This window comes from Mustela putorius, unplaced genomic scaffold (genome assembly GCF_011764305.1).
Source record: "Mustela putorius furo isolate JIRA1106 unplaced genomic scaffold, ASM1176430v1.1 tig00000151_pilon_pilon_pilon, whole genome shotgun sequence".
In the NCBI taxonomy this organism is placed as follows: Eukaryota; Metazoa; Chordata; class Mammalia; order Carnivora; family Mustelidae; genus Mustela; species Mustela putorius.
The window spans coordinates 3,362,995-3,383,524 of NW_025421296.1; positions in this window are offsets into that span (position 1 = coordinate 3,362,995).

Below are 20,530 nucleotides of genomic sequence, written 5' to 3' on the forward strand. Positions count from 1 at the left end.
CTTGATCCCAAGACTCCAGGATCATGACCCAAGCTGAAGGCAGACACTTAACTGAAGCTGAGCCACCCAGGAGCCCCTAAAATATGCATTTCTAATTAAACGTTACTTTTTAGATTTATCTATCAATTTCTGTAATATATTTGTTTCTTTGATTAATAATGTGCCAATAATAACTGTAATGATAACTTAATCCAGATGAAGGGAAAATAACATTTAGGTCTCTGGTCACTGAGAATATAAAAAAATTAATTTCAATTTATGTACTTTTTTTATACCAGAAAGATACAAATTGTTATCAATAAAAGGCCTCCAAGCGTAAAAATGTATTATATTAGGATAAAATTCTGTGGGAGAAATGGAATGGAAATATGAGTTCAAGGAGAAAATGGAACAATGTAAAATTTCTGGTTGTTAAAGAAGAACTTATTCATGGATTTTTAAAAACTGATGATGGTGGGCATAAAATATAGTATTTAAATTATATCAAATAGATATATTATGTCACTATAGTATTCAAATTATATGAATAACTTTGTTGAAAGGAATATTACAACTCTTATACCAAGTGTCAATAATTAAGGTATGGCAGAAATCATATCTTTTGTGAAATTAATTAATGATGAAAAAATTTGTCAATTTTTTTCAAAGATTATATTTATTTATCTGACAGAGAGAGAGATTTCAAGTAGGCAGAGAGGCAGGCGGGGGAAGGGAGAAGCAGGTTCCCCACCACGAAGAGAGCCCAATGTGGGGCTTGATCCCAGGACCCCAAAACCATGACCTGAGCAAAGGCAGAGGCCCAACCCACTGAGCCACCCAGGCACCCCTCACTGTCAATTTAAAAATGGACATAAAAGTAAAAATAGTTCCCCAAAAATGTTAGGGACATGCAAACAAACGTAAATATTTCATATGTGTTTATAACTAGAAATATAGAAATTCACAAAAATTAATGTTTCCAAGTCCACAATAGTATGTGATGAAACCAGGAAGGTCTGTTTGATTCTGATCCTCTAAATGTCTCATTGCACCTTCACTTTCCCAGATTTCCCCCACTCCGCTTCACTTCCTGTTCAGCTCACTGACCCTGTGGAACTGACGTGCAGGGGCCATAAGACCACCACAAGTGCTTGGCTGCAGACTCACAAAATCAATCACGTAGAGACACTATACCTTCCCATAAACTTCTGCATGAGCTCCCCCTTCTCAGTCTACTTTGGCAGGGTTTTTTGGCTTCAGGAATTTTCTATAAGTGCCAACATGTCCACCTGCCACAGTGCTTCAGGAGGCTGGTTAGTGCTTCCTTCTCTGGTCCTCCAAATTTCCCTTCTGTACTCTCATTTCCCTAGCTCCTCCCACAATTATGTAAAGTTTAAGTCTTATAATAAATCTCTTATTCTTATAATATGCATGATGGGGGCACCTGGGTGGCTCAGTAGGTTAAGCCTCTGCCTTCAGCTCAGGTCATGATCTCAGAGTCCTGGGATCAAGCCCCGAGGCAGGCTCTCTGCTCAGCAGAGAGCCTGCTTCTCCCTTTCTCTCTCTGCTTGCCTCTCTGCCTACTTGTGATCTCTGTCTGTCAGATAAATAAATAAAAATCTTTGAAAAAATATGCATGATGACTCTGCTTCTTCACTGACACAATTTTTTTTTACCTAAAATAATTCCTGAGTAATAGAATCTGAGTATTAGGAATATGGAATTGGTTCTCTGATCTTGCTAGATTTAAAGATAATTGGGATCCTGTTGCCAGTGACAAATGGGGCAGTGATAGTCCATGGCATGCAGTGAAAACACTACCTAAAGTGTCATCTGCAGCCACTTGGAAAGACCGTGCATGTCCAAGTGGTTGCTGGTGCAGAAAAATTTAGTGGAAATATGAGTAAATTTACCAGATTGATCTAGTTGGTTCTAAATGTGCTGGAGAACATGGAGAAGGAAAAAATGAGATTAAGGCTTTAAAATTCCAACTGGAAGTCTTGCTAAGGAACCAAAAAGCTTCTATAACTTCCCTGAAATTAACTTTATCCTCTATAGTCACAGAATTGAAATTTCTAAAAGCCAAATCCAAAACTTAATCCAGAAGAAGGTTATATAACAATGGAAATTTAATTCATAACTTCTCAGGGTCTCTTAGGGAATTGAATGGAAAAGAATGAAACCCCAACATTTGAAAGGAGGGCATACAGGCAAATTCTAATAAAGCTGAGAATTTTGAATACCCAAATTCAGCAGTTCCCTTTGACATTTAAATCAGTATTTCTACAAGTTTCTGAGATCAACCTCCTCTTGTCTGAAGTAATTATAAAAGATCTCTTACTCAGTACTGCACATCCTCCTCAGCATCAACTCCCATCACCTCTCACTGCTTCTAGCTCTATAAACAGATCCACATCCCAGATGGCTCTAAGGGTCCAGCTACAAAGCACAACCCATAAGGATGAACCATACACATCAAGGGATGGGAGGGAGAATTAAGATTATTTTATTATAAGACGCTTGCACTACTTGAGAGGTAGAATAATGTTATTTGAAAGTGGGCTTGAATTAGTTGCAAATTCTAGGATAATACCTGAATAAAGAAATAAAAGAGATATATTTGATATGCTAAGAGAGCAGAGAAAATGAGATCATATAAAATGTTCAATTAAACTTAAAAAAGTGGTGGGCACCTGGATGGCTCAGTCAGTTAAGCATCAGCCTTTGGCTCAGGTATGATTGGGGTCCCGGGATTGAGTCCCACATCGGGCTCCCTGCTCAGTGGGAAACCTCATTCTCCCACTCCCTCTGCCCACCCTTGTCTCGTGTGCTCTCTCTCTCTCTCTCTGAAATAAATAAATAAAATCTTTACAAAAAAAAAAAAACAACTTCAAAAGGCAGAAAGAGCACAGAGACAAAATAGCAACAGAACAAATGCAACAAATAGAAAACAGTAACAGTAACAAGTATAGTAGAAATTGATCCACCTATATCAATTATCACTTTAGACCATTATAATAATGACCTAAATGCACCAATTAATTGAAAGACAGATATTATCAGGGTGGATCAGAGACTCAACTATGTATTGTTTATGACAAGCTCACTTTAAGTATAAAGACAGACATAAATTAAAAGTAATGTACTTAGGGGCGCCTGGGTGGTTCAGTGGGTTAAAGCCTCTGCGTTTGGCTCAGGTCATGACCCCAGGGTCCTGGGATCGAGCCCCACATTGGGCTCTCTGCTCAGTGGAGAACCTGCTTCCCCCGCCTCTGCCTGCCTCTCTGCCTACTTGTGATCTCTGTCTGTCAAATAAATAAATAAAATCTTCAAAAGCTATGCTTCAAAAGCTGGTGCTTTGAAGAAATCAATAAAATTGATAAGCCTCCAGCAGGTTAATTAAATAAAAAAGAAAAAGGATGCAAATTACTAATATCAAAAATGAAAGAGGGGGCATTATTACAGATTTCATGAAAAGAATTTATAAAATTCTATGTGCACAAATTTGATAACCTTAATGGAAAGTACCAATTCTTTGCAGGGCACAATCTATCAAAACTCAAACAAAAGAAACAGACAATCTGATATGCCTGTATCTATTAGAGAATTTGAATCAGTAATTAATAATCTTCCAAAACAGATAGGACCCAGGCCTAGTGGGTTTACTGGTGAAGAGCACCAAACAGTTAAGGAAGAAATTATGCCAATTTTCTACAATCCCTTTCAAATACAGAAGCAGAGGGAACACTTTATAATTCATTCTATGAAGTCAGAATGACTACAATTTCAAAACCAGTACATTTGAATGCACAGAGATCTTTGGTATCAGGTAAGTAATTATGGTATTCCTAGAAAAGACAGGTAACCTACTAAAGTCTTAGTTGATTTTTATAAGCAGAAAAGCTCTAAATCTAAAAGTTTCACTTGATTTATCACAAATTACAGTTCTCCAATGAATTCTTTTATTTGAACCAGTTTGCAGATTCAAACCCATTTAATGATGAATAGGTCCACTCCCCTGAAGCAAAGGCCCTGCTACACTGCCAAAAGTTTTATTGTAAATCTTCTTCCTAGGCTGTTTTCAAAGGGACATATAGCCATTGTGCTTGGTGAACAATAAATTACTAGACAATTATGAAATAAAACGATTAATGGGGTTTGGCTTATGTCCATCTTATAGGGGGCTCCCTAAATGAATGCACTCAATGGTTGTTTCCTCACTTACAGAATGCATCATTAGAATAAATATACTCAGGATGCCTTCATGGCTCAGTTAGTCACATGCCTGCCTTCAGCTCAGGTCATGATCTCAGGGTCCTAGAGCGAGTCCTGCACAGGGCTCCTTGCTTGGCAGGGAGCCTGCTTCTCTCTCTGCCTGCTTCTCCTTTTGCTTGTAATCTCTCACTCTCTGACAAATAGATAAAATCTTTTTTTAAAAAAAGGGAATAAATATACTTAAATATACTCAGAAATTGGCTGAATCCATACATTGTCCCTTGACCTGGAGACAGAAGGTAATTATGGTAGGAAAAGTTAATGAAAATCTCTAGGACTACCTCTAGCTAACAACAGAGAAAACCAAAAGAAATGTCACATTTATAGAGGGATATTAGCAGATATTAATACCTCTTAATTTTCCTATGTGGACAGTGTAGAGGACATATTAATCTTAAAGAACAACAAGAGCATAGTACAAGTTTAATTAGGTGATGATTTAAATTGCAACTGCTTTTCTAGATGTGGTTTAATCATCATAGCACAATAACACATCCCCTGGCGTGGTAGCTATTTATCTGGCAAATGTAGTTTCCCTCACCTAGAAGGGCCAGCAATAAATGCTAATTGTCTTACCTATATCAAATCTCCATCCCTTGTCATAATCATAATCCAGTCAAAGAGACCTTTTTGTTTCTTCATTCACAAGGTAACACCTTGGTCCACTACGTCAATGTTATCATGCTTAGTGGACCTTGTGAAGAGGAAATTAGATCTTTCTAGACACCATTAGACATATGTACACCCCCTGACTGGAATTTTTAGGGGTACACATATGTGTACCCACTGGCTGCAATTTTTAGGGGTCTAGACATTTGTATACTCCCTGGATGGAATATTTAGGGGTCAAGAAGGATAAGTTGCTGCAACTGACTTATCCTACATTTTATGCCTTTTTAGATTTTTGAGGCAGCATATATTCACTTGGGTCTGATACTACGATCTATTTACTGAGTAACCCAGAAGACTTCCAGGATTAACTAAAGTCAAAAGGAAAACACAGATTTGAACAGGTTCAGGCTGTAATGCAAGTGGCTCTCTTTGCTCATTTGACCTGATGGTGTCAGAAGTGTCTATGGAAGACAGACAGATATGTTGTATGAAGCTAATGGAAGGTCTCTAATGGTGAATCACAGAACAAACCTTGAAGATTTTAAAACAAAGCCACCATTCTCTGCATATAACTATTCTATTGAGAAACAACCTTTGGCTAGCCTCAGGGTTCTCATGGAAAGAAAAACACTTGATGGAGGTAACCAAATTACTGTGAAAATTGAGCTTCCCATATTGAACAAGGTCTGACTCACCAAACCATAAAGTTGGATGTATACATCGGGTCTCCATCATCAGGTAGAACTGTTCATTATCAGGCTAAGAAAATCTTAGAAGCACAAGTTAATTCTGTAAGTAAGTATCTCAGACTTCCAAGTCTTATATTGCTGCTATATTACCTCCTATCTCAACCCACAAATATTTTCTATGATCTGATGATTTCAGAAGAAAAAAAAGAGGGGCGCCTGGGTGGCTCAGTGGGTTAAGCCTCTGCCTTCAGCTCAGGTCATGATGTCAGGGGGTCCTGGGATCAAGCCCCACATTGGGCTCTCTGCTCAGCCGGGAGCCTGCTTCCCCCTTTCTCTCTCTGCCTGCCTCTCTACCTACTTGTGATCTCTGTCTGTCAAATAAAGAAAATCTTTAAAAAAAAGAGAAAAATCTCAGCCTGCTTTACAGAGACTGCTGCATGATAACGCTGGCACTACCCAAAAGTAAACAGCTGTAATACTACAGCCCCATTCAGGAGTGGCCCTAAAAAAAATAGTTGTGAAGGGAAATCCTCCAGGTGGGCAAAAGCTCATAGTGCAGTTTGTTAAGCATTCAACTCGGTTTCGGTTCAGGTAGTGATCTTGGGGTTGTAAGATCAAGCTCTGAGTCAGGATCTGCACTGAATGCGGAGTCTGCTTGAGAGACTCCCTCTCTCTACCCCTTCCTCCTACCACATGCTCGCACTCCCTCTCTCTCTCTAAAATAAATAAATAAATCTTTGAAAAAATGAAGTCTGATAGTCTAAGTAGTCAAAGAACAGATTGGACTGAGCTAGTTTAAGGAATCAAGAATAGTTTTCCCTAAGTAAATACTGCTTACTTTCAGTTCAGAAGTAGAATCAGAATTTAGCTAGTCTATGAAAGGGTAGATGTCAGATTGCAATGGGGAGAAAGATTATGATAAAGGCTTAAAGAGAAGCAGGATCATTAAAGGAACCAAATGTGAGTCAGCATTAGAGTGCTGTAGGAGCTAGTAAGGGAAGATAAACCTAGGGTTTAATTGTTGAGCACCATGAAGGTTAAGGATTTTGAATTTTATCCAAAAAAAAAAAAAAAGGTTGTGACATTGTAGCAACTTAAAATATTAAAGTGACATGACTGGATTTGCCTCTAAAAAAAAAATCATATAGTTGGGGTGCCTGGGTGGCTCAGTTGGTTTAGCATTGGACTCTTGGTTTCAGCTGAGGATATATATCACTAAATATATATAAATATATATATCACTAAATTCCAGATATACACATACACACATATATGTAATACACTTCTTTATCCATTCATCCACTGATGGACACCTAAGTTGTTTTTATATCTTAGCTATTATAAATAAGACTGCAATGAACATGGAAGTGCATATGTCTTTTCAAATTAGTGTTTCATTTTCTTCAAATAAATGCCCAGAAGTGGAATTGCTGAATCATATGGAAGTTTTATTTATTTATTTATTTTTGAGGAACCTCTATACTGTTTTCCACAGTGGCTACACCAGTTTATATTCCCATGAACAATACACAGAGGGATTCCCTCCTCTCCAATTCCTTGCAAATACTTGTCTGTGTGATAGCAGTCATTCTAACAGGTGTGAGCTACTACCTCCTTGTGGTTTTGATTTACATATCCCTGATGTTTAGTGATGTTGGATATCTCTTCATGTACCTGTTGGCCATCTGTACTTCTTCCTCGAAAAAGCGTTTATTCAGATCTTTTGCCCATTTTTAAATTTGATTGTTTGTTCTGCTATTGAATTTTATGAGTTATTTATATATTCTGAAATTAACTCCTTATCAGATTTGCAAACATTTTGCCCATTCAGTCAGTAGGTTGCCTTTTCATTTTGTTGATAGTTTCCTTTGCTGTCCAGAACCTTTTTAATTGATGTAGCCCCACTTATTTATTTTTATTTGCTTTTGGTGTCAAACTCAAGAAATCTTTACCAAGACTGATGTTAAAGGGTTTACCACTTATGTTTTCTTCTAAAAGTTTTATGGTTTCATGTATTACATTCAAGTCTTAATCCACTTTGGGTTAATTTTTGTGTATGGTATAAGATAATGGTACAATTTCATTCTTTTACATATGGCTATCTAGTTTTCCCAAAATTTATTAAAGAAACTCTCTCTTCCCCATTCTATATTCTTGGTTCCTTTATCATAAATTGATTGGCCATATATGTGTGGGTTCATTTCTGAGCTTTATTCTGTTCTACTAATCTATGAACCTGTTTTTATGCTAATACCATACTGCTTTTTTAAAAAAATGTGAAATTTTTTACTTATAAAATCTTTTTAAAAAATGGATGGTGGTGGGTGTCAAATCACTGTGGTATTTAGATTCTACTGAATACATTTTAAAGTGATAGAACAGTTTCATTAATAAAGTTATATATTTATAACATATACCTACAATTAACTTTTTATAACTACTTAAGTTTCTAATACAAAATATTAATCCTCAACTTAAAAATTCTTTACAAATATCAAATCATTATGTTGTACATTATGTATGTATATAATTGATATTGCATACCAATTATATCTCATAATAAAGCTCTTATGGAGCTATGTAAGCAAAATGTTTGCTTTGGCTATGTGTGATCTTTTGTGTTTCCATATAAATTTTAAGGTTGTTTGTTCTATTTCTGTGAAAAATGCCACTGAAATTTTGATAGAGGTTGCATTGAATCTGTAAATTTGTTTGGGCTTTATGGATATTTTAACAATATTAACTCTTCTGATCCATAAGCATGGAACATATTTCCCATTTATTTGTGTCTTCCTATATTTCTTTCATTAATGTCTTATAATTTTCAGTGTACTGGCCTTTTACACCTTTAGTTAAATTTATTCCTAGGTATCTGTTTTTGATGCAATTTGAATAGGATTGTATTTCTTAATTTCTTTTCCTGATAGTTCATTATTAGTGTGTAGAAATGCAACAGATTTTTGTACATTGATTTTTCATCCTGCAATTTCACTGAATTCACTTGTTCTAACAGGGTTTTTTTGGTATAGTCTTTTGGGTTATCTATGTACAATATCATGTCATCAGCACATATTTTTGCTTCTTCATATACAAATTGGATGACTTTTATTTCTTTATTTTTTCTTTATTTCTTTTTTATTTCTTTTTCATTTCTTTTTCTTGCCTAATTGCTCTGGTTAGGATTTCCAGTACCACACTGAGTAGAACATACTATACTTGCTTTATTCCTGATCTTAGAGGAAAAACTTTCAACTTTTCATCACTGAGTCTGATGCTACCTGTAGCTTTGTCATATATAGCCTTTATTACTTTGAGGCACTATACCCACTTTTTTGACTTTTTATCACAAATTAATGTAGAATTTTGTCAAATGCATTTATTAACATAATTATAATTTTGTATCCTTCATTCTGTCAATGTGGTTTATCATATAAACTTTCAGATGTTGTTATCTTTGCATCCCTGAAATAAATTTTGACTTGATCATTGCATATGGTCCTTTTGATGTATTGATGGATTCAGTGTGCTAATGTTTTGTTGATTAACAAATGTTAACCATGATAGTGGCCTGTCATTTCCTTTTCTTGTGACATCCTTGTCTGGTTTTAGTATCAGGGTAATGCTGGCCTCATAAAACTAATTTGAAAGTGTTCCTTCCTCTTGTATTTTTACAATAATTTGAGAAGAACTGGTATTAATTCTTCCTTTAATGTCTGGTAGAATTCACCAGGGAAGCCATCTGATTTTAGACTTCCATTTGTTGAGAGAATTTTGATTACTAATTCAATCACCTTACTGACAATAGCTCTGTTCAGATATTCTATGTCTTCCTGATTCAGTCTTGGTAGGTGTATATTTCTGGGAATTTATCCATTTCTTCTAGATTGTCGAACTTGTTGGTATATAACTGTTCACAGTAATCTCATATGATCCTCTGCATTTCTGTGGTATAAGTTATAATGTCTCCTCTTTCATTTCTTTGTAAGTCTACATGAAGTTTTGTCAATCTTACTTATCTTTTCAAAGAACCAGCTTTTAGTTTCATTGATCTTTTCTATTGTCTTTTAGTCTCTATTTCATTTATTTCCGTCTGTTTTTTGTTATTTCCTTTCTTCTACTAAGTTTGGGCTTCATTTGTTCTTTTCTTGTTCCTTGAGGTATAAAGTTAGATTGTTAATATTTGAGATTTTTCTAGTTTCTTTATGTAGGCATTATCACTATGAACTTCCCTCTTAAAATTGCCATTGTTGTGTCCCATGAGTTTTGTTATATTGTATTTCCATTTGCATTCGGCTCAAGGTATTTTTTTTCTCTTTCACCCACTGATTATTTAGTGAGAATTTGTTTAATCTCCATAAATTTGTAAATTTTCTACTTTTCTTCTTGTAGTTGATTTCTAGTTTTATACCGTCGTAAAATATACTTGGTATGATTTCCATATTCTTCCTAAATTTATAAAGATTTGTTTTGTGGCCTAACATATGGTATATCCTGGAGAATATTTCATGTGCACTAGAGAAGAATGTGTATTGTGTTCCTTTTGGATGAAATATTCTGTATTTATCTGTTAAGTCCATCTGGTCTAATGTGCCAATTCAGGCTAATATTTCTTTATTGATTTTCAGTTTGGATGATCTATGTCTTGCCATTGATGTAATTGGATTTAATTGTAATTAAAGTCCCTTACAATTATTACATTGCTATTTATTCCTTTAGGTCTGTTAATATTTGCTTTATATATGTAAGTGTCCCTTTTTGGGTGGCTAAATATTTAGAAATGTTATATCCTCTTGTTGGATTGATGGCTTTATCATTATGTAATATCCTTCTTGGACACTTAAACAGTCTTTGTTTTAAAATCTATTTTGTGTGATATAAGAATAGCTAGCCCAGCTTTCTATTGGTTTCCATTTGCAAGGAATACCTTTCCACCTCTTCACTTTCAGTCTCTGTGTGTCCTTACATCTGAAGTGACTCTTTGGTAGGCAACACAGGGTTTATTTTTCTTTTATCCATTCAGTCACTCTATGACTTTCAGGTGGAGAATTTGGTTCATTTAGATTTAAAGCAGTTATTGATAGGGGTCTACATATTGCTATCTTGTTCATTGTTTTCTAGGTGTTTTATTCCTTTCTTCTTCTCTTGAACTTCTCCTTTGTGGTTTCATGACTTTCTTTAGCAGTATGCTTAGATTCCTTTCTCTCTGTTTAGAGTTTGTAGCAGGACAGAGTAGCATTTGAGATCAAGCCCTTTGACATGGAGATCAAGCAAAGGAATAACTCATGAAGGAGACTAAGAGACAGCCAAAGCTAAGAGGACTTTCAGGAGTGTATTGTCCTACAGGTGAGGAGTAGAAAGTATTTCATGAGACTGAAGGAACTGCTGAGAAGGCAAGTAAGATGATGACTTAAAAAATGAACAGTAAATCCAGTACCAGGGAATTGGGTTACTGGAGGTCATATTTGAGTTACTGGAGTTATATTTCATATATTAGAGATCATATTTTATATTAGAGTTATATTTCAGAATTCTATCTCAGAATCCTATCTCTGAAGAATTCTATCCTTCAGATTTTGGTCACCTGGGTCTAGGGCTCCTAGGCTACTGCTTCATGAATTAGGAAAAATACCCTTGCTTCCTTTTACACTACATGTCATTACATGTGATATGTGGGTGACAAAATGATACTACTTTGTGTTACTGTGCTACTAGTAACTTGCAATCTTGCAGAAATTCAGCAAAATTGTTCTCCCCCTCCCCTTTAAAAGCCTTCATTTTCTAAGACTCTGTCTCAAGTTCCAAAGGAAGTGAGGGGAGAGAGAGGTAAAGACATAGGAAAAAGGAATGACTACTAATCCCAAAATTATCCCTTCTCTCTCCTATAGACTCTACCTCTGAACAAGTTTGTGTATTTCATGTGGTCCAAAATCTCTTCCAAGTGGAGTAGTGGCAGGACCACTTCTTTTTTTTCTTTTTCTTTTGTCCTCAACACTGAAAAATCCTTGTACTAAACACAATGAAGCTGTCAAAATGAGGACCCTGCTAGATACAACTGAGATGTTTTCTTTCCAAAAGAGATATCTTATTAAGCCTTCAGAGAGACAACTTATTTGTTATCTTGGCATGTGACTCTTGCAATGTCTGAAAATCTACTGCACATTGTTTTGTTTTTTTTTCCATAAAAACAAAACAAAATTCAGTAAGATCAATCCCAGTCCCAGTAAGATCGGTCCCAGTGTCTATCCCTGTGACCTGAACTGTTCTTTTTATTTCTCAGAAGTAACTAATTAAGCCTACCCCTTGCTCTCTCACTTAGATCTGTATTCATGGTGTTTTCCTCAAATTAAAGCTTCAATGTTGTGTAAATATTGACCCAAGATTTAGAAATATTTTTTAGAAGAACTAAATTGCAAGGCAGGCTGATACAGAAGAGATCTAGAAATGCATTCTATATAGTGAGGCAAATCTATGTAGTAGAAAAAGTACTACTGATATTCAGATTAACAAATGAGTATTCATCTGCTTCCACAATCTGGCTCTTGAACTTGGTCAAGCTTATAGGAATATTGCATAGATAAAATGTATATGAAGTTATATACTTGGTGATCAGCACATAGTGGGTACTCGAAAAATATTTGTTTCATTTTATTTCTTAACATTAGTTTTCTAATTTTCATTCATTTAACAAATATTTCTGGAATCTACAAAGTGACACATACTCTGCCACGCATTATGTGTACATCGATGAAATACAGACAGAGACAGTGCTTGTTGTCAGGGAAGTTACCAGGTATGTGTGTAAAGTGAAGACAATATGCAGCTCACTAGAAGATCAGGTGGTCACATAAGATAATAACTGAAAATGACCTACGCTGGTTCATTTTCAAAAGACCTATGCTGGTTCATTTTCATACTTCTAATTACAAAATAACTGTGTTTTGATTCCTGATACAGAAATATAGAGAAAAGTCAGAAGGTAGAATTCTAATATATATCTCAACTTTTGTGTGAGCATAAGAAAGTTCCTTAAAGCATTACACTATGTTTGTTTGGCATGAGGGCTGTATAAATGCCAGAGGGCTAAGTGTTTTTGCTGAGACTGTCAGTGAAAATCTAGATAAGGAATAGATTTTTAGATTTCTGACATAAAGTAGAAGCAAAGACAAATAGACATGGGGAAAGAGAAAGAATTTTGGGGTCCTAGAACACCCACAGGTGGTAGGAGGAAACTCTGAAAAGCCTGAATTAGTCCTTGCACTTTTCTAGACCAAGAATCTAGCTTGAGAGACAAGTGGAGAAAAGACACGGTATGACTATAGGTTGGATTCTCTGAGGTATTTCTAAATGCAGAAAGTATGCATGTTGATATTTGTCAGTCCACATACACCCTGATAGGCCAATCACTGTCATTAGAGTGTCTTTAAGAATGGGAGAGAGAGGATACAATTCTTCTCTAATTTCCCTAACATTAACTTACATTTCCAAAAGAGAAAATGATTAATTTCACTTAATTTTTTAAATTGCTGTTGTTGAAGATGATGACTTTAATAATTAAATATTTTTTAATAATTTTAATAAATTTATATTATATATTAATATACTATATACTTTAATAATTTTGAAATATTATATGCTCATTGTTCAGAAGAAATTTTTTTGATAGCTTCTAGACATGGGAGACTCCAGTAGCTTCCTCAAATAAAAGACATGAGTTGAATTGCTTTACATTACAGAGGCAGCTCATATTTGATTTGAAGAGGAAAATTCTGGAGTGAAAGTAGAACCAGAAAGTGTGAACTTTGTCTGGGAGAAGAGAAAGATGTTTCCTATTGCAATGTGGTCTGAGAGGGTCGGGGACATAAAATGTCGAGGATTTGTGTGAGTGTGTAATTTCGCATTGTTGTACGATGTGATTTCTTACAAATCTGCAGCAAAGACTTTACTGTCTGCTGGGTTTGGTTTCTCGTAGAAACAAGTGAAATTACAGAGCTCTGCCTTCTGGTTGCTAGTTGCTGTAGGGTCAAAACACATCCCACACATGCAGCCATAGGAAGCTCTTGGCTGATGCTGGGTTATGTATGTGTCTACTTGTTTTAGTTGTATTTCAACCCTGGTAAGGAAACAATTAGACTGCTTTTCAGAATTGTTACAAATCAATTAATTTCTTCTTGTAGTAGTGCAAGGTTTGTTCATAAATCAGAATATTTAAAACCTCCAGTGTATATATAGTTACAATTATTAATTGCTTTTATAAATACAAAAATTAGGCAATATTAGTGGAAAAAATATGAGACTTCAGAGAAAAGGGAAAAAGGAATGGATCAACCACAAAAATGTTCATGATTAGAAAACTGCATGAGAAATTAAGAAAGAAGTCTCAGAACACCTTGCAGGAATGAATTTGACCATTCTTTTCAGTTGAGCCTTGAACAATTAAGAGAAAAGTGGGAAGAAATCTAGAAACAGAGTTCAAACAATGAGGAATCAGAGAGGAATGGGCGATAAAATATGAATGTATTTTTTCCCCTAGGTTTTAAAGAATGGGGTGGGTAGGCAAGGACCAATTATGAGTCCAAGTTGCAAGCAGCCTGATAAGAGGGATGGGACCCTGTGAAGGAAGGGTCACTGTGATAGAGTGAGTAAATGAAATATAACTTGTTAATGTGAAAGAAAAATTGTCTGAGTCTTATTTGAAGCAGAAACATTTTGCCCAATGAAAAGGAAGAGCTTAGTATTCCTAAAAAATGCTTTAGACATTTTTTGATAAAATTTCATGGGATTTGGACTTGGGGAAACTCACGCTTGTTGACTGTCACCCATAAGCCAAGAGCGGAGTCATTTTAAGCTGTTCTTTTCCTTTTGTAGCTAATCTAACAATGATTAGCTAACATTCTTTTTCCATAATGTTCCTAATTAGAGTAAATGGTAGAACGGACCTCCTAGAGGCTTTCCTTCTTGCAAAATTATACTAAAACTTTGATTCATAAATAGTGTGCAGATTTTCTTTACAATGAGAATCATTTAATAAACACGATTGTTGTATCATTCCAGAAGCTGGGAGGCTAGTGTTACTCTAGTTCAGCTAATCAAAAAGAAAATAACTCCAAAATGAATGAATCCAAGAGTCATCACCATTGTTGTGCTATCTGCTCCTGAAGTATTTCTTTTTTTTTTTTTAAGATTTTATTTTTAAGCAATCTCTTCACCCAATATGGGGCTCAAACGCACAACCCCAAGATCAAGAGTAGCAAGCTCCACCAACTAAGCCAGTCAGGTGCTCCTGCCCCTGAAAAATTTCTGTGGCATCCCAGTAGACACTGTGTGTTTAGTAGGCACTGTGTTGTGGTGCTCAGAGTCTTTGTCAGAATGGGAGGACCGGTGTTCCCAGCTTCCGAGGTTTACCAGCTGCTTTCAGAAACTGTCTTAGGCTATAGAAACTGTCTTTGGCTAAAGAGAATTCCTTTCCCTAAGGTTGCCCTCCTCACCATCCTGAGGGCAGTCCATAGCAATGGCTCATTGCTACTGTGCTCTAAAGATCTAAATCTTCACCTTGGGACAAATTCTGAAGCGCCATCTGAATTCTAGATATCCTTAGGGGCTGAGTCTTGTTGAAACTGCATCCCAGCCCCAACTCTCCCTCTGTCTATGTGTTTGCTTCCCTCTCCCACCCCTGGTGATAATTCTGAGAGTCTGCCCTAATAATAAATTCCTGCACTGGTCTCTCTGAGTCTGTTTCGAGGACCGCTCTTGTAAGGGGCAGAAACAGTAGAACCTGGTAGGAGAGAGGTGGTGTGGGTAGATGTTATTTTGGACCAGGACACTTTATTGCTTCTCCAAGACCCACCCTAACTTGATAAAAAAAAAAAAAAAAAGGTTTTAACTCTATAAAACTTTCCTTTAGTTAACAGAGCTCTGCTGTAGCTGGGGAGTGAGGGCAGGGGGAAAGGTTCTTATACAAAGGAATGCTCAGAGAGATCCTTGTACTTTCTGTCCTCAGAAATCTGGTTTCAAGGCCTAAGCGGGAAATGAAATGTTGGAAAAGCCAGTAAGTGAGTCAGAGACAGAGAGAATAAATCTCAAATACTGGCATAAAAGTAGGGTCAGATCGTGAGAATGAACTAAGGTTTAACATGGGATTGTGAATTTGTAAGCCAATTCAAAACTCAAGTGTGTATAAGTAATGCCAAGACTATTAAACAAGAAATGACGAAACTATTTAATCTATTCCTTGCCTCTTGGAGATAATCAGAGCCATCTGTTCCACCATTTTTAAAGCTGCTTCAAAATAATTACATTCCTGCCTTACCTAAAATTGTACTTTATAAAAAGATTTAAATGTAGCAATACTCTCTGTCATTGGGTCACTCTGTTCACTCAACAGCATTTTATTTAATAAGCATCTTTGCCTGTCATGTCCCTATGTGTAAACTGAGTGCTAGGTTAATACTATAAACTGTTTTTTTGGGACAAGGGAAAACTAAAGGGAAATTACCATTGTTTAAATTGTAAAGAAAGCCAGAATAAGAGGAAACAGTAGTAACTTAAGATATTTGTAGTCAGGTTTAGGGCTGGTATCTAAGATGCCTCACTATTTACAATGTGACAACTGAACAATAACTTTCAGGCTTATAGCACTCTCAGGTCTCAGTGTATACCATTACTGCTATCTCAGCTACAATAGGAAGAGTCACCTTAATGAAACAAGAAAGTGGCACATTTTATATTTTAATTAGGCAAAAGTAGCATATCGACAAGCTAACCCCTCAACGGGGCAGAATTTTTCTGGTTAACTCATTTCTACTTAAACTTTATGTCAGTGGAGCAGAGGTGCTCAAATGTGAAAAAGGAGAAACTCCAGGCATTTCTATTTTCATATATTTACTCCTCACAACTTAATCCTCATAACCTTATAGGGAAGGTAGTCCTATATCATTTTACAAATGGGAAAACTGAGAATAGCCTCCAAATTAGACAAGGGCTGCAGCAGACCAAGGTACAAAGCAGAGGCCCATTTGTTGCCAGGGGGTATCTTGGTTAGGTGCAGTTCAAGGTAAAAACATGATCCATAAAAATGGATAAGAATAGGTAAGAATGGGGCGCCTGGGTGGCTTAGTGGGTTAAGCTGCTGCCTTCGGCTCAGGTCATGATCTCAGGGTCCTGGGATCGAGTCCCACATTGGGCTCTCTGCTCAGCGGGGAGCCTGCTTCCCTCTCTCTCTCTCTCTGCCTGCCTCTCCATCTACTTGTGATCTCTCTCTGCCAAATAAATAAATAAAAATCTTAAAAAAAAAAAAAGAATAGGTAAGAATGGTAAGAATAAGATAGGTAAGAATGACTGAACAGAAATGGTAAAGGGTTAGTGAAAGAAGGCTTTAAAAGAAGGCAAGATGAGGGGCGCCTGGGTGGCTCAGTGGGTTAAGCCGCTGCCTTCGGCTCAGGTCATGATCTCGGGATCCTGGGATCGAGTCCTGCATTGGGCTCTCTGCTCAGCAGGGAGCCTGCTTCCCTCTCTCTCTCTGCCTGCCTCTCTGTCTACTCGTGATTTCTCTCTGTCAAATAAATAAATAAAATCTTAAAAAAAAAAAAAAGAAGGCAAGATGATACAGCAACAAGAGGGGCAACTTCTCAGTGTAATCAAGAAGCAGACTAATCAGGGGTGCTCTGAAACTCTTTGCCTCTTGTCTTCCTGTTATGGAATAGGAAGTAATACCTAGATCCGAGACTGGCTTTGAAGATTAGGTAAAACAATGTATGTTAAGACATGAAGCAGTACCTGGCACCTGGCAAGTCCTCTCAATCTCTTTTCTTTCTTCTTTCCTTATCTTTCCTTCCTCTGCTTCACAGCTGTGCCCAGAGGTGGTCTTAATTCTACAGAAGGGGACAAGAAATCAAAGTCAAGACAGAGCTCACAAAGAAGGGGGAAAAGAAAACCACGGTCATTATTTAATTATGGATATAACTTAAAACCTAACCTATATTTTATGTCAAAAGTTGATAGGACCTTTCAGGTTTAAGTAATTAAATCTGATTTTAGGAACTTCCTGATATTGGGGAAAAAATATGGAACTCCTTGATATTGGGGGAAAAATATGTGGAGTCCACTTTGACATTTTCACAGGAGTACTTTCAAATATTTCCCAACAGCTGAAGCCAGAATGTAATCTACTCTTTCTCTAGCACTTATTTGCCTCCTAGGAATTCACAAAATTAAAGCCATATGAGTGCACATGCTTGTCACTCCACAATTTCATGTGGCTTCTTTTTGTTTTCCTTTCTGATGTCAATCCTTTTTATTCTCTTAGTCCTAGCTCTTTGAAGGAAGGGTCATCTAATTCATTTTTATAGCTCCAGTAGGCCAACTACAGTGCCATGGATAACATTTGCACTTAACAAAATGTTGTTGACTAAGTAGGTGGATTTGGAGGTCTCAATCCAATGTAGTAGTATTATCAAAGTCAGAGTGGGAGAATTGGGACATACATGTTAAAATGCAGAGGGTTATATTGGAATTCAAGTTCTGGAGACTTCCAAACAGGCTCTTTAAAATGAAAAGACACAAAGGAAATTGGACCAGAATTTGAGATTAGATTAGAAAGAGAACAGAGAAAGAGAATGGCAGCTCTGACCACCTGGCAGATGAGGGTCAATGGAGCAGGTAGGGGAAACTTTGGAGGATAACGCATCATCTGAATTTTCATGGCTTTTACATTAGAGAAACAACTGTATCACCCTCTCCCTTTACTCTCTCTGATTTCACTTCTGTTTTTGCTTGTAATTCTCTCTCTGTGTGTTTCACGATCAATATTTTCTGGAAAAAGATGACTAAGCCAGATATTATTTGTATTGAACATACTTCCACATCTGCACACCTCAAAGTTTAAGGGCCACCCCATGACTCTTTTAGATCTGTTAACCCTGGTCTAATTAGTACGGCCAAGGTACACAAGACACTAACATTGGTAATCAATGTTGAAGGAACAGTTTGTGACTCATTTCTGAAGGAGACTGCTGAGCAGTCAGAATTTTACACTTGCTCTCCTGTATACCTTATGAATGCCTGTGTTGGAAGTAAGTTGGAATTGTCAGATTTAGTAATAAAAATATAAATATAAATTTATAAAACATAAATTAATTTGAATTTCCTATAAACAACAAATACTAAATGTAGTATTCAGGATATACTTAAATGTGCTAAGATGGCTGCTTGGGCTTCACACATAGAGGGAGGGAGAGAAACAAAACTGTTCATTCCTGTTAAGGGCACTTTTCTGAACAAATACCTTAAACTTAGCTTACTGGTGAGGCTTTGGTCATATAGTCATATCTAACTACTGAGAAAGAAGTCTTTGCAGTGGACAGTCACATGCTCAGTTAAAAATCAAAGACTATTACTGAGAAGCAAGGGCAAAGTAGATATAGACCAACTAGTCATCTCTGTCAGAAAGGTGATGGGAATAAAGGTATATTTCAGAGGTAAAATAAACTGAACTAGATTGTATATGATGATGCTGATGCTGGGTTATGAAAGCAAAATAATAGTCTTTCAATTTTATTGCAACCAGGTCAGTCTACAGAATGGAGCTCCCTTTTAAAGTAAGTGGAAAATAGAAGAGAAACATACATTCAAAACTTGTTAAGTGAATACCGTAAAATGTTCAAAGTAAAATACTATACAGATATTATAGGAGTATGACACAGCGGCTAACCAAATCTAGTAGATGACAGTGTGGCCATCCTTCTTCCACTTTCCTAAGACAGTGTGATTAACTGCAGATGCTTGCTATTATTGTTAGGAAATAAAATGTTTAGCATGGTACCTGGTACGTAGTAAATGTTCAATAGATTGATTAATGTTTAATATTTTTACCTATATTTCCAAACAGAAGAGTCACCCAGGAAATCAAATGGAAAATAAAAGAAAAATTTGAGGATGCTGTGAAAAGTAGTGAGAGGGGCTTTCTGTAGAGGTTATAGAAATGTACAGCATGGATATCATCCTGTAAGCTGGCTCTGCTGGCCAGGCAGTGACAGAAACCAATTTGTTTTCCCTTGGAGGAGACCTAGTAACTGTTGTTTCACTGTATCCTTTTGGATTTCCTGGAAATTTGAATTTAGGACAGGAGGAAGGAGAGGCAATAGAAAGACCCTAGAATAAAAGTCAAAGATGAAGATACTACACATAAGCATTGGTGTTATGGCTAGCCCAGCCATTTACAGCTTTACAGCTTTAGGGCCAAGGACAGCAATGCAGTAGTAATTTATTAATGGAGCATTAAGAGCCAGGCACATGCAAAGTACTTAGGTTTATGTTATCTCAACTCCAGAGTGGGGATTCAGGGGAAGTGGGTTAGAGAGTGGGTGCAGACAAGGCTGTCTGAAAGATGGTTCTCACCTTCTACAGCCAGAAAGACAGACTTAGAAATAACTCAGATATGGCAGAAAAATGTGATGGGGTGAAGAGTTGAGAGTGTTAAAGTATGGAGGATGAAGAGCTTAATTACAAAAGAACAGTTGGGGTATTTTCTAGAAGGAAGTGAGATTTGAGTTGGACCTTGAGAGGTAGGTGGAATTTTAGGGGAGATTTAGGGGAGAGAGGAAAACTTTTCAGGCAGAGTGAATATCAGGAGCACAGGTGTGAAAGGGCAGACTGTGAGGGACACCGTGGCTCAAGAATTAGCGTATCTGTACTATACTAGCTGTGGGAGTTACACAGCGGAGACAAATTGCAGAGGGCTTCTCATTGCAGATCAAAGATTTATGAGCTTGTCACAAGGGCATTAAGAGTTCTGAACAGAGTAAAAACAGAGTAAGTCTGTGTTGTAGGGATGTGCAATGGGGAGGATGGGCCGGAAAGGTCAAAGACCTGAGGTCAGTCCACAGGCTGCTGTGATGGTCCAGAGAACCGTGGAAATAAAAACTCATATAAGGTAGAAAACACAATAGTCTCAGACTAGTCTGGCAAGAGTGGTTATTAGT